Source organism: Anabrus simplex, chromosome 2 (assembly GCF_040414725.1).
Source record: "Anabrus simplex isolate iqAnaSimp1 chromosome 2, ASM4041472v1, whole genome shotgun sequence".
Taxonomy (NCBI): Eukaryota; Metazoa; Arthropoda; class Insecta; order Orthoptera; family Tettigoniidae; genus Anabrus; species Anabrus simplex.
The window spans coordinates 257,512,388-257,524,723 of NC_090266.1; the positions used below are offsets into that span (position 1 = coordinate 257,512,388).

The following is a 12,336-nucleotide window of genomic DNA, read 5'->3' on the forward strand; positions in this document are numbered from 1 at the left end:
TCTCCCAATGACACCCCCCATACTGAATATATGTTCCTTGAGGCGATTGTCAACCACCAGAAAGTGTTAATAGTAGTAGTATATAAGCCATCCAAGGTAAGTAATATAGACGCACTTGAAGCGGATCTACTGAAACTTATACCAGGTTATGAACATACCATAATCCTTGGTGATTTTAACATAAATCTCCTGACCCAGACTAGTGACTCGGACCAAATTAGCAGACTGTTCATTTCAGTGGACATGACCATCTTACCATTAGACGCAACTTATCGCGTACACACACGCAACGGCTCAACCCACACTCTAATTGACTACTTAGTGACAAATAATCCCCATAAGGCTGTCAAGCACGGACAAATCTCTGTCCCTGGTATCTCTACACACGGTCTTATCTATCTGTGCTACTCACTGCGGGTGCCGAAGTGTAAAGCTAAGTATGTAAACTATACAGACATGAAAAATATAGACTTGACTCTACTACAATATGACGCATATAATTTGCCTTGGGACGATATACGAGAATTGTACGATGTGAACTTGAAAGTACATCGATTTAACTCCTTATTGTTAGGACTCTATGACAAGCATGCTCCCGTTCTGCAAGCAAGAGTTTCTCGCTCTCCTGCTCCGTGGTTAAACAATGAGATAAAAGCAACAATGGCCCGCCGTGATGCTTTGTTTCGCCGGTACAAAGCAACAAAAGAGCAAATGGATTTCGAACAATACTGTCGTCTACAGAACAAAACAAAACAATTAATTAGAAACAGTAAATTGAAATATATCAGAAATCAAACCAAAAATCTCAATACAGTTAATGCGTGGAATCAGTTACGTTCAATAGGAATTGGAAAAATTAAAGAACCTCATATTCCAACAATATCGCTGGACACACTCAACTCTCATTTCACTGGTAAACAAATCAAAGAAACTCGACCCCAATCCGGAATCCCGTCACATGAAGATGGCAATTACTTGAATAGTGAACCAACATTCTCATTGCGAACTGTCAGTATAAACGAAGTAAAACGAGTCTTAAATTCCATTAAATCTCAAGCAAAAGGAGCAGATCATATTCCAGTAGGCTTCATAAAAAATGTCATCGGCGCAGTATTACCGATCATTACTCATATCTTCGATTACTGTATAAATTCAGGAACTTTTCCAGACATTTGGAAGGATGCTCTAGTGATTCCAGTATTAAAGAACATCACATCAAATTATCCATCAGACTACCGCCCTGTATCAACACTCCCTCCGCTTGCGAAAGCCCTTGAACGACTAATTCACGAGCAACTAACTGAATATCTCACAAATCATCCACTACTAGACCCGTTGCAATCTGGCTTCAGGAAGGGCCACAGTACGACGACAGCACTTCTTCAGGTAACAGATGATATCAGGCTTGCTATGGATAAACGACAGGTGACGTTACTCACGCTCCTTGATTTTAGCAGTGCATTCGATACAGTCAACATACAACTACTCCTTTCAAAATTGCGCTCCCTTGAAGTCGACCAGAATGCGCTCAACTTCTTTATATCCTACCTCACAAATCGTCGTCAGTGTGTCTCAGTAAACGATGTTATGTCCAAATGGGCTATAAGATTATCTGGCTTGCCTCAAGGATCTGTGATGGGACCTTTATTATTCAGCCTGTATATCAATGATATTTCATCCCCACTTGTCCACTGTAAATACCATCTGTATGCTGATGACCTACAGGTATATTACCATACCAGTGTAGATAGTATATGCGAAGCGATCCAGCATATGAATACAGACCTACGACGACTCACAACGTATGCCAGAAACAATGCCTTACTCATCAACCCACGAAAGATCCAAAGCATAATAATTGGACACAAAAAATTACTATGTGCTCTAAATAGTAATCACAATCCTCCTCCAATTACCATTGATGATACCGAAGTGCCATACTCCAAGATTGTTACAAACCTTGGGGTCACCTTAAATGAGACTGACCTGGAATGAGGATATAACTAATGTGTGCAGAAAAGTACATGCATCCATTTACCCTTTGAAGCGTCATAAAAATGTTCTCCCGCTGGACCTTAAATTAAAACTTTTAATACTATGTTTATTAATAATGATTGTCAATTACTTCCTTAATATATATTTATATTCCTTTATATATTTCATGAATTTTAATAATCGTCATTTTGGAACTCATCTTTCTGTTTAGAATAAATGATTATTATTCACATTATTCACACAGATATATCTGGATTTGGTTTTATTTCTCAATGCACTGAATTTTTTCTGCTCAATTATTATCAACCTTAAATTTATTCAGGCTTGTTAAAGTCAATGTTATTCGCATTGTACTTTCATTTTAAATTACTGAGGCTTCCTAATTATTTCTTAGTTTTTGATAACAATTTCTTTCTTAACTCCAACACATCTGGTTTTATAATTTTCCTTGGCCTTTTTTATTTTTTCACAAGACTATAATATGATCTTCAGTGATCTTCTGTTTTACTATAGTTTACTCTATTAAGAATCCATCACTGTAGCATTGTGCAAATTATCATCAGAATACAGAATTATATTTTATTTCACAGAAATTTGTATGTTCGACACAGATCTGAGACGTCCACCTTGGCAGAACATTTGAAGTTCACGATGTCCCAAACTATAGTTCACATGGTGTATATGACATCAGATATATGAAAATCAGCACACACAAACACACACATTTAAATAAATGTCTATTAACAATGTATTTATGTGCTTGCTAATTTCTCTGATTTTTTATCTTGATTATTACACTTTCATGATGGCAATTATTTTATTTATGACCATACATTTTGCGTACTTCTCTAAATTATTTATCCTTGACTTGTGCATCTTGTGACTGAATCCATAAATATCACTTGGTAGAAGTAGCCTTCATATTTTGTATCATTACGACACTGGGATTTAATCATCACTATCATTCTCTTTCCTTTTCATAGGGATTAATCTACCTTTATTATTTATCAATGTTGAACATCCTACAGAATGATTATTACTCTATTTAATCAACATTTGCTCGCAATGGCAACACATGCTCACATATCATTCTACACTTTAATTAGCTCCTAATTCATAAAATGTACTCTGCCATACCATTTATGAATTTAGCGCTGTTTTGCTCTTATAGCAATATTTTTTCACCAAGAAATAAATTCTTTTTATTTGCTCGACAACATTATTTATAGGCAAGGTTCCCATATCATCTCATAAAACTTGCAGTTTTATTTTTAATACATTATTTTTTACTCCCTAAATGTCAAACTTCAGATGATGATTAAGTTAATTAACACATGGAAATTCTTCATGAAGAATGTTATCAATGTCACTCGTAAATTAAGGTCACGGCCGCTTCCTTCTCACTCCTAGCCCTTTCCTGTCCCATCGTCGCCATAAGACCTATCTGTGTCGGTGCGACGTAAAGCAACCAGCAGAGAGAGAGAGAGAGAGAGAGATCATATCCTTCATTGCAATCTAATTACTCTAATTACTCTGATTATTCTTTCTGATTATATTAGACATGTTTGTAAAATTAATAATTGGTTTGATAGAAGGCAGTTCGGTTTTAGGAAAGGTTATTCCACTGAAGCTCAACTTGTAGGATTCCAGCAAGATATAGCAGATATCTTGGATTCTGGAGGTCAAATGGACTGTATTGCAATTGACCTGTCTAAAGCATTTGATAGGGTGGATCATGGGAGACTGCTGGCAAAAATAAGTGCATTTGGACTAGACAAAAGAGTGACTGAATGGGTTGCTATATTTCTAGAAAATAGATCTCAGATAATTAGAGTAGGTGAAGCTTTATCTGACCCTGTAATAATTAAGAGGGGAATTCCTCAAGGCAGTATTATCTGACCTTTATGTTTTCTTATATATATAAATGATATGAGTAAAGGAGTGGAATCGGAGGTAAGGCTTTTTGCGGATGATATTATTCTCTATAGAGTGATAAATAAGTTACAAGATTGTGAGCAACTTCAACGTGACCTCGAAAATGTTGTGAGATGGACAGCAGGCATGGTATGTTGATAAACGGGGTTAAAAGTCAGGTTGTGAGATTCACAAATAGGAAAAGTCCTCTCAGTTTTAATTATTGCATTGATGGGGTGAAGGTTCCTTTTGGGGATCATTGTAAGTATCTAGGTGTAAATATAAGGAAAGATCTTCATTGGGGTAATCACATAAATGGGATTGTAAATAAAGGGTACAGATCTCTGCACATTGTTATGAGGGTGTTTAGGGGTTGTAGTAAGGATGTAAAGGAGAGGGCATATAAGTCTCTGGTAAGACCCCAACTAGAGTATGGTTCCAGTGTATGGGTCCCTCACCAGGATCACCTGATTCAAGAACTGGAAAAAATCCAAAGAAAATCAGCCCGATTTGTTCTGGGATTTCCGACAAAAGAGTAGCGTTACAAAAATGTTGCAATGTTTGGGTTGGGAAGAATTGAGAGAAAGAAGAAGAGCTGCTCAACTAAGTGGTATGTTCCGAGCTGTCAGCGGAGAGATGGCGTGGAGTGACATTAGTAGACAAATAATTTTGAGTGGTGTTTATAAAAGTAGGAAAGATCACAATATGAAGATGAAGTTGGAATTCAAGAGGACAAACTGGGGCAAATATTCATTTATAGGAAGGGGAGTTAGGGATTGGAATAACTTACCAAGGGAGACGTTCAATAAATTTCCAATTTCTCTGAAATCATTTAGGAAAAGGCTAGGAAAGCAACAGATAGGGAATCTGCCACCTGGGCGACTGCCCTAAATGCAGATCAGTATTGATTGATTGATAATTAAAAATAATTACATTTATTAATTAAATGCCAAGTAGGTCAGTTATTTTTATATGCCAGTCTAATGTGAATTTGTATCATAGGATGATCGCTACATTCATCCTTCCCTCAAATTAGAGCTATACAGAGATACTCTAATCTACCTCCACCTAAAGAGTGAAAGAATTCTATTCTAAAACTGCTAAATAATAGAAAATATCAAATCTAAGATGATCACACTATAATTTACTGAAACTCTTTATGGGGTCTGTCCTAGTGCTAGATGAGTTACATTATGGCTCCAGTTGATACACTTCATGGTCCTGGCAGCGTATCCTGTTTAAGCGTTTCTGGTGGATGTGATGTTCCATGGAGGAGGCCTCAGCTGAAGAATAGTTGATCCTTTGGAGTGAAATATGCTGATCCCTCGCTGGTATAAATAATAGAAGACTATGTCCTTTTGTTTTATTCCTTCCATAGCTGAAATGAACATATTAGTATGTGCATTTGACCAGTTTATAGCACAACTGTTTTTCTTCTTGAATAATACTCAAATTAGATTGTATAAATCCAATGTTAGATCGCAGTAAATTATCACTGCACATCACTATCGCGGATTGAAATTCTTAAGTTTGTCGTCTTGAAGAACGAAATGTTATTGCTGCACGAAGTCTCGTTGCTCCGGGTAGTCATTTTCCCTTAGTGTAATATCACACTGACTGTATTGGAAACCACTACTCTTGACCGCTTGTAGATCGTAGTTCACGTGTAGAATATTCTCCCAGCGATGTAATAAAGTATCAGAAAGAAATATAAGAGAGGTAAGAGAAAGTGTTCATCTCGCGCATGTCTTATATTAACTAGTATCACGGGAAGGCATGCATGCTAGCCATACTCTTACTGGTTGTCATACGCTATCTTGAGTATTATTGGTTCATTCCTCATCATGATAGTGTGTTCGAGAACGATCCAGTTGAAAAACTGTGTGCAGCACTCAGCTTATCATGTGAGTCACCCATAACTTGTAGTGAGCTCTTTGTAAAGAAAGCTGGGCTTAGTGGCTCAGACGGTTGAGGCGCTGGGTTTTTGACCCCAACTTGGCAGTTTCGATCCTGGCTCAGTCCGGTGGTATTTGAAGGTGCTCAAATACTTCAGCCTCGTGTCGGTAGATTTACTGGCACGAAAAAGAACTCCTGCGGGACTAAATTCTGGCACCTCGGCGTCTCCGAAAACCGTAAAAGTAGTTGGTGGGATGTAAAGCAAATAACATTATTATTATTATTATTATTACCTTTGTAAAGAAAGAAACAAAATTATAGCCTTGGGTTATCTGATGTCTCCCTTGCTCTATTCATGGTTAAGGTCATGCGTACAGCTGTTCATCTTTGCAGGAGCAGATAAAAAAAAAAAAAAAAATTAACAGAGAAAGTGACATTTTCTTCACCCAGTAAATAAGTACCATTTAGACGGGTACAGTATATTACAGCATATCTAAGGCAATTGCTAATTTCTTCAAACAGATGTATCACCACTCACATTTTGACAGGGAGTCTTAAGATTCTCTATCTAGAAAAAGTGGTAGTAGTCCCCTAGATTTCTGGCTGATTATTGTTATTATAATAATAATAATAATAATTATTATTATTATTGATACTATATAGGCTGTTGGGCTTGTGCCATGTCAAGAAAACAAGGTGAAATCCTTTATGTTTCGCAGAGAACTGTGCTCTTCATCATCAGAAGAAAATCTCGACTGTCCACGAGAAAGGCTTCTTAAACAATGACTTTTTGAAATTTAGACGTTGTAATAGAAGTGGAAATGGTACGTTCATTCATCACCAGATGGCTCCCTGTACGTGGCACAGCACTAGCGTTCAAAGCGGAAGCTGACCGAACCATCAGAATCAGTCTAAGAGGGTCCCATTACATGTGTACGTAACATATGATATTGACACAAGCCTGGAATGAAACATCTGGCAATGAGGAACGTACGAATTTGGAAAACACCGAGACGAAATAACAATGGCGAAGGGACAGGGAAGGGAACTACTTATGTAAATCCTTAATGGCTGGCAACCAGGTATTACTTAATTGATAGCCAGTGTCCCTGTTGAAATTTTTAGGATTTCTACATATTTCCACAGCTTCCTGTATAATCCTGGACCTGTAGTGTCTAGTGTGGGTAAGAGCTCTAGCATCTTGGAACATGACATCATGACCCGACGATAGAGCGTGTTCAGCTATTGCTGATTTGTCTGGCTGGTTGAGACAAATATTTACGTTCATGTTCCTTGATACGGGTACCAATGTACCGGCATGTTTGGTTGATGTATACCTTACCGCAATAACACGGAATTTAGTATATCCCAGGATGTAAAAGTGGGGACCATTTGTCCTTGGTTTTACTCAGACTGAGCAGTTTTATTGGCGGTGCCAAACACAGTTTTTATATTGTGTTTGCGGAGGACCTTGGCAATTCGATCTGTGGTGGTGTGAATGTAAGGCAAGTAGGCAGTTCCCTTGACTTCTTCCTTTTGTGATCTTTGCTTGGTCATTTCTCTGGGATGTAGGGCTCTATGAATCTGCAAATCGCTGTAACCATTACCCTTGAACGTGACTTTGAGTGTGTCCATCTCCACCTGGATATTTGATGGCTCACAAATTCGTCTCGCCCTCTTGGCAAGTGTCGTGAGAATGCCTTGTTTTTGTGCTGGATGGTGGTGAGAATCTGCATGAAGATAGCGATTTGTGTGGGTAGGCTTACGGTAGATGGTATGTCCTAAGGAGCCATCCAGTTTCTTTCTTACTTTAACATCCAAGAAAGGAAGGCATCCATCGGACTCCATCTCCATAGTGAATTTAATTGATGGATGTTGCTAATTGTGGTGGTTTAGAAATAGATGAAGTGTTTTTTTTCAAAATGGCACCCGGTAATGACGACATTGTGTTTTATTCTCCGAGTAAATTAACCGTAAAATGTGACGAAAAGTGCGGAAAATGTCGAAGATTAGTGAAAAATGGAATGTTGTGTGATTCATGTGATCGATGGTGCCATTATAAGTGCGGAAATTGCCCTAGAGACGTAAAAACTAATGAAAGTGTTGACTGGATTTGTGAGCAGTGTGTTCAGAATGTTGTTGTTGGGGACGGCGTTGACGAAGCACCGAAAACAGTCGATGAGGAATATAAAAGTGCATTAGAAATTATAAACATTCTAAAAAAGGACAATGAGACTCTTAAAGTTGAAAATCAAGAATTAAAAGAAAGACTGTGATTGCTAGAATTTGGGACTGACCATTCTTCGAGTGATATACCGGTACAAGTAACAAACTCGAGCACGTGGTGTCAAGTAGTTCGTGGATGGCCGGCTAAGAAGAAATCTACAACTGAATTTCCGGAAATAAACATCAGAAATAGGTTTTCTGCCCTAAATAATTTAATTCTGGAAGAAAGTGATCGCGCTCGTGAAACCAAATCATCGCGATCCGCTGCTGTTGCCGTGCCGAGTTTAAAATTTAGGCCTAGAATTCAGATGCAAGACCCAGTTAGGCCTAAATCAGCGAAGGTAGCTGTGTTTGGTGATAGCCAAGGAAGGGGAATTGCGGGAGTGATTAACGACGAGAATATAGCAGCAACCGGAGAAATATATCCAGGAGCTTCTATCAGCATCATTGGTGGGACGAACGACGTAGCTCACGACGACGCCAAGAATGTAAGATCACAACTTAAACATACACTAGGGAAGCTGACCCACACTAACGTTTTTGTAGTGAACGTGCCCCACAGGCATGATTTGAGTAGAGACTCATGTGTGAACATTGAAGTGGACGAGGTCAATACAGATATTGTTAAAATTTGTAAACATTTTCGGAATACTCAGGTTATTGAATGCAGCAGTTTTGAGAGATACTGTTATACAAAACATGGCCTCCATCTAAACAATTCAGGTAAACAAAAGATAGCAAATATTGTTCTAGATTTTATTAATCTTAAGATATGTACTGTAAAACAGGCAACTCCCTTGAGTTATAATACTGACCAGGAAAACTAGTAGAAAGAGCCAGCTGTACTTCAAGCTGGCTCAGTCAACTAGAAAAAGAAACTCAGGATAGTAAGGACTATCAAGTTACCCAATTGCAACAGTCAAGTTTTAGGGAGGAAGGGGGTCTGAGATTGCTCTTGGTAAACTGTCAAAGTGTAGTAAATAAACAATTAAAATTCGGTACATTGATGGAATCTTACGAGACTGATGTGGTGATAGGAGAGGAATCGTGGTTGAAAGAAGGGGTGGGTAATAGAGAAGTATTTCCAGAAGGGTACACAGTCTATCGTAGAGACCGAGGAGATAAAAAGGGAGGGGGGTGTTTATTCTGGTGAAGGAAACTTACTGTTCACATGAATGGTTTACCGATGAAAGGGATGAAATATTAGGGATAAAATTAGTTTGTGATAATATGAAGGAGGTGGGAATTATAGGAACATACAGGCCTGGAAGAGAGGAAAGAGACATGGAAATATTTGAGAAAATAATAGATTATACTCGTAAAAACAATAATAATGATATGGTAATAATTGGGGGAGATCTAAATTTGCCTGAAGTTGAATGGAAAGGAGCTGCAAGTGAAGCCCATGAACAGAAACTGGCAAATAAGTTAATTTGGGAGGGAGGATTTACACAAGTAGTACAAGAACCGACTCGTCTCAATAACTTACTAGATGTATTCTTGGTTAAACCATGGGAAATTGTTGATAAAACTGAGGTAATTGAAAGAATAGGAGACCATAAGGCTGTAATAATGGATGTAGGACTCGTACCAAAAAGGCTTAATAAGAGGGTTACACAAGACAAGAAATTGTACAGAAAAACTAAAGTTGATGAATTTGGGACTTACCTTAAATCACAATTCAGTTGTTGGATAAGTGAAGGGAGTAACGTGGATACACTTTGGGCTAAATTTAAAGGAATCATTTGGGAAGGAGAGAAGAGATTTGTACCTGTTAAGAAGGGTAAAATGACCTCAGACCCTGTTTATTATACAAGGGAAATAAGAAAATTAAAAAGAAAATGTAGAATAGTAAACAGGAAAATCAAAGAGGGTAAGGAGAGTAGAGAAACTAGAAAACAGCTAATGTGGGAACTGAATAGAGTGAAAAAGGAAGCAAAAGAGAATTATATGAATGGCATACTTCAAGAGGGTAATGACCACAAAGGGAAATGGAAAAAGCTGTATTCATATATCAGGAATCAAAAAGGAAAAGGAATCCAAATTCCTACAATGATAGGAGAAAGGGGTGAACACTATTTAACAGATACTGAGAAAGCAAACCTATTTAGTAGGGAATTTAGAGATTCAGTAGATGATTGTCAAGAGTTGGAAACCGAAACAGAAGATAGAGAGGGAGAGAGACAGAGGGAAACAAGAAGCTTCTCATTCACAAACGAAGATATTTTCAGAGAAATCCAACTGTTTGAGCAAGGAAAAGCAGCAGGAAGTGATCAAATTACTGGGGAGGTATTAAAGACAATGGGGTGGTACATAGTGCCTTATTTAAAATTTCTCTTTGACTATGTCATAAATAATAGTGTAATACCAAAGGAATGGAAGGAATCTATAATAATACCAATTTATAAAGGAAAGGGTGATAAAAGGAAACCAGAGAACTACAGACCAATCAGCCTGACCAGCATAGTTTGTAAAATACTGGAGAGTGTAATATCGAAGTACATCAGAGGGATATGTGATGATAAAAATTGGTTCATGAGGAGCCAGTATGGATTTCGAAAGAAATTTTCTTGTGAGGCACAACTGGTGGGATTTCAGCAGGACATATCAGATCAGTTGGATTCAGGAGGTCAGTTAGATTGCATAGCCATAGATCTTTCCAAAGCCTTTGATAGAGTGGAACATGGAATATTATTAAAGAAATTGGAGGGAATAGGATTGGACGTAAGGGTTACACGTTGGATAAAAACATTTCTAAATTCAAGGGTTCAGAAAGTCAAAGTAGGAAATAATGTATCTCAGGAAGAGAAAGTTTGGAAGGGAATTGCACAGGGTAGTATAATCGGTCCATTTACTTTTCTTAATATACGCAAATGATTTAGGGAACAATATAACATCAAAAATAAGATTGTATGCAGATGACATAATTGTTTATAGGGAAATAAACAACATTGAGGATTGTTCAGAATTACAAAGTGACCTTGAAAGTATCCAACAGTGGGTTGAAGAAAATAATATGAAGGTTAATGGAGGCAAATCAACTGTTACAACTTTTACAAACAGGAGCTTTAAAACTGAATTTGAATATACTTTGGATGAGGTAGTTATCCCAAAAGATGGCAAGTGCAAATACTTAGGTGTGAGATTTGAAAGTAATTTGCACTGGAAGGGTCATATTGATGACATTGTTGGGAAAGCATACAGATCGTTACATGTCATAATGAGGCTACTTAAAGGATGCAACAAGGAATTAAAAGAAAAAAGTTACTTGAGTATGGTTCGTCCATTATTGGAATATGCAAACAGTGTTTGGGATCCTCTCTAAGAATACCTAATAAAAGAAATAGATAGTGTGCAGAGGAAAGCAGCAAGATTTGTAACAGGGGATTTCAGGAGAAAGAGTAGTGTATCAGAAATGTTAAAGGAACTTGGGTGGGAAACTTTAAGTAAGAGAAGGGAGAAAACTAGACTTAGAGGATTATATAGAGCCTATACAGGAGAAGAAGCATGGGGAGATATCCGTGAGAGGCAGGACTGACCACAAATATAAAATTAGAAGGAATTATAGCAGAAGCGATTGGGGTAAATTTTCATTCATTGGGAAGGGTGTGAAGGAGTGGAACAGTTTACCAGGGGTAGTGTTTGATCCTTTTCCAAAATCTGTCCAGATATTCAAGAAGAGAATAAACAGCAACAGAGAAAATAAATGAAGTGTTAGAGGGCATTCGACCAGTGCAGGTTATTGACAATAAAATTTTAAAAATGTGTGTGAATAAATTAATTCCATCCCCTGGTCTAAGGAGTTTGGACAGCCAAAGTAGGGGACTGCCTGTAGGGGTGAAGTACAGTGGGGACTTCGAGGGCCCTGGGACCGCTACGGTAGCTGTGAAGTCCCTTCAGGAACTCTGATAAGTGGTGGCAAAAGGGGCTCTGGTTAAGACGCAGCAGGTCGTTATGCTACTTAGGATTCAGAACAGGTATAAAAAAAAAAATAAAAAAAAAAAAAAGTAAATAAATAAATGCAATGTAAATATTAATCTTATACCAGTTGTATAGTATGATTTGAAGTAATTCCACATACTGTATATCAGTTGACTATATTTGTAAGTAGTACAGGAGATATTATAAGTAGAATTTTGTAAACAATATAAATTTATTAAGGATGAGCTGTGTGTTTAATAGAAAACATTGTTAGCCTAAATTGTATAATATTGTATTATAGGAAAATTTTCTTCTCTTGTTAATTTAATATTAGTGCTTGACAATAATGTATTTTAGTGTACCATTTGCCACCGAGGTAGACAC

The 12,336-nt window shown here is 37.5% G+C and overlaps 1 protein-coding gene across 1 annotated transcript in view; it reads left to right on the top strand.

The window, feature by feature from the left end:
- Positions 1–12,336, top strand: part of LOC136863507 (uncharacterized) — a 366,127-nt gene that overhangs the window by 107,531 nt on the left and 246,260 nt on the right. The gene's annotated exons all lie outside the window — the stretch shown is intronic.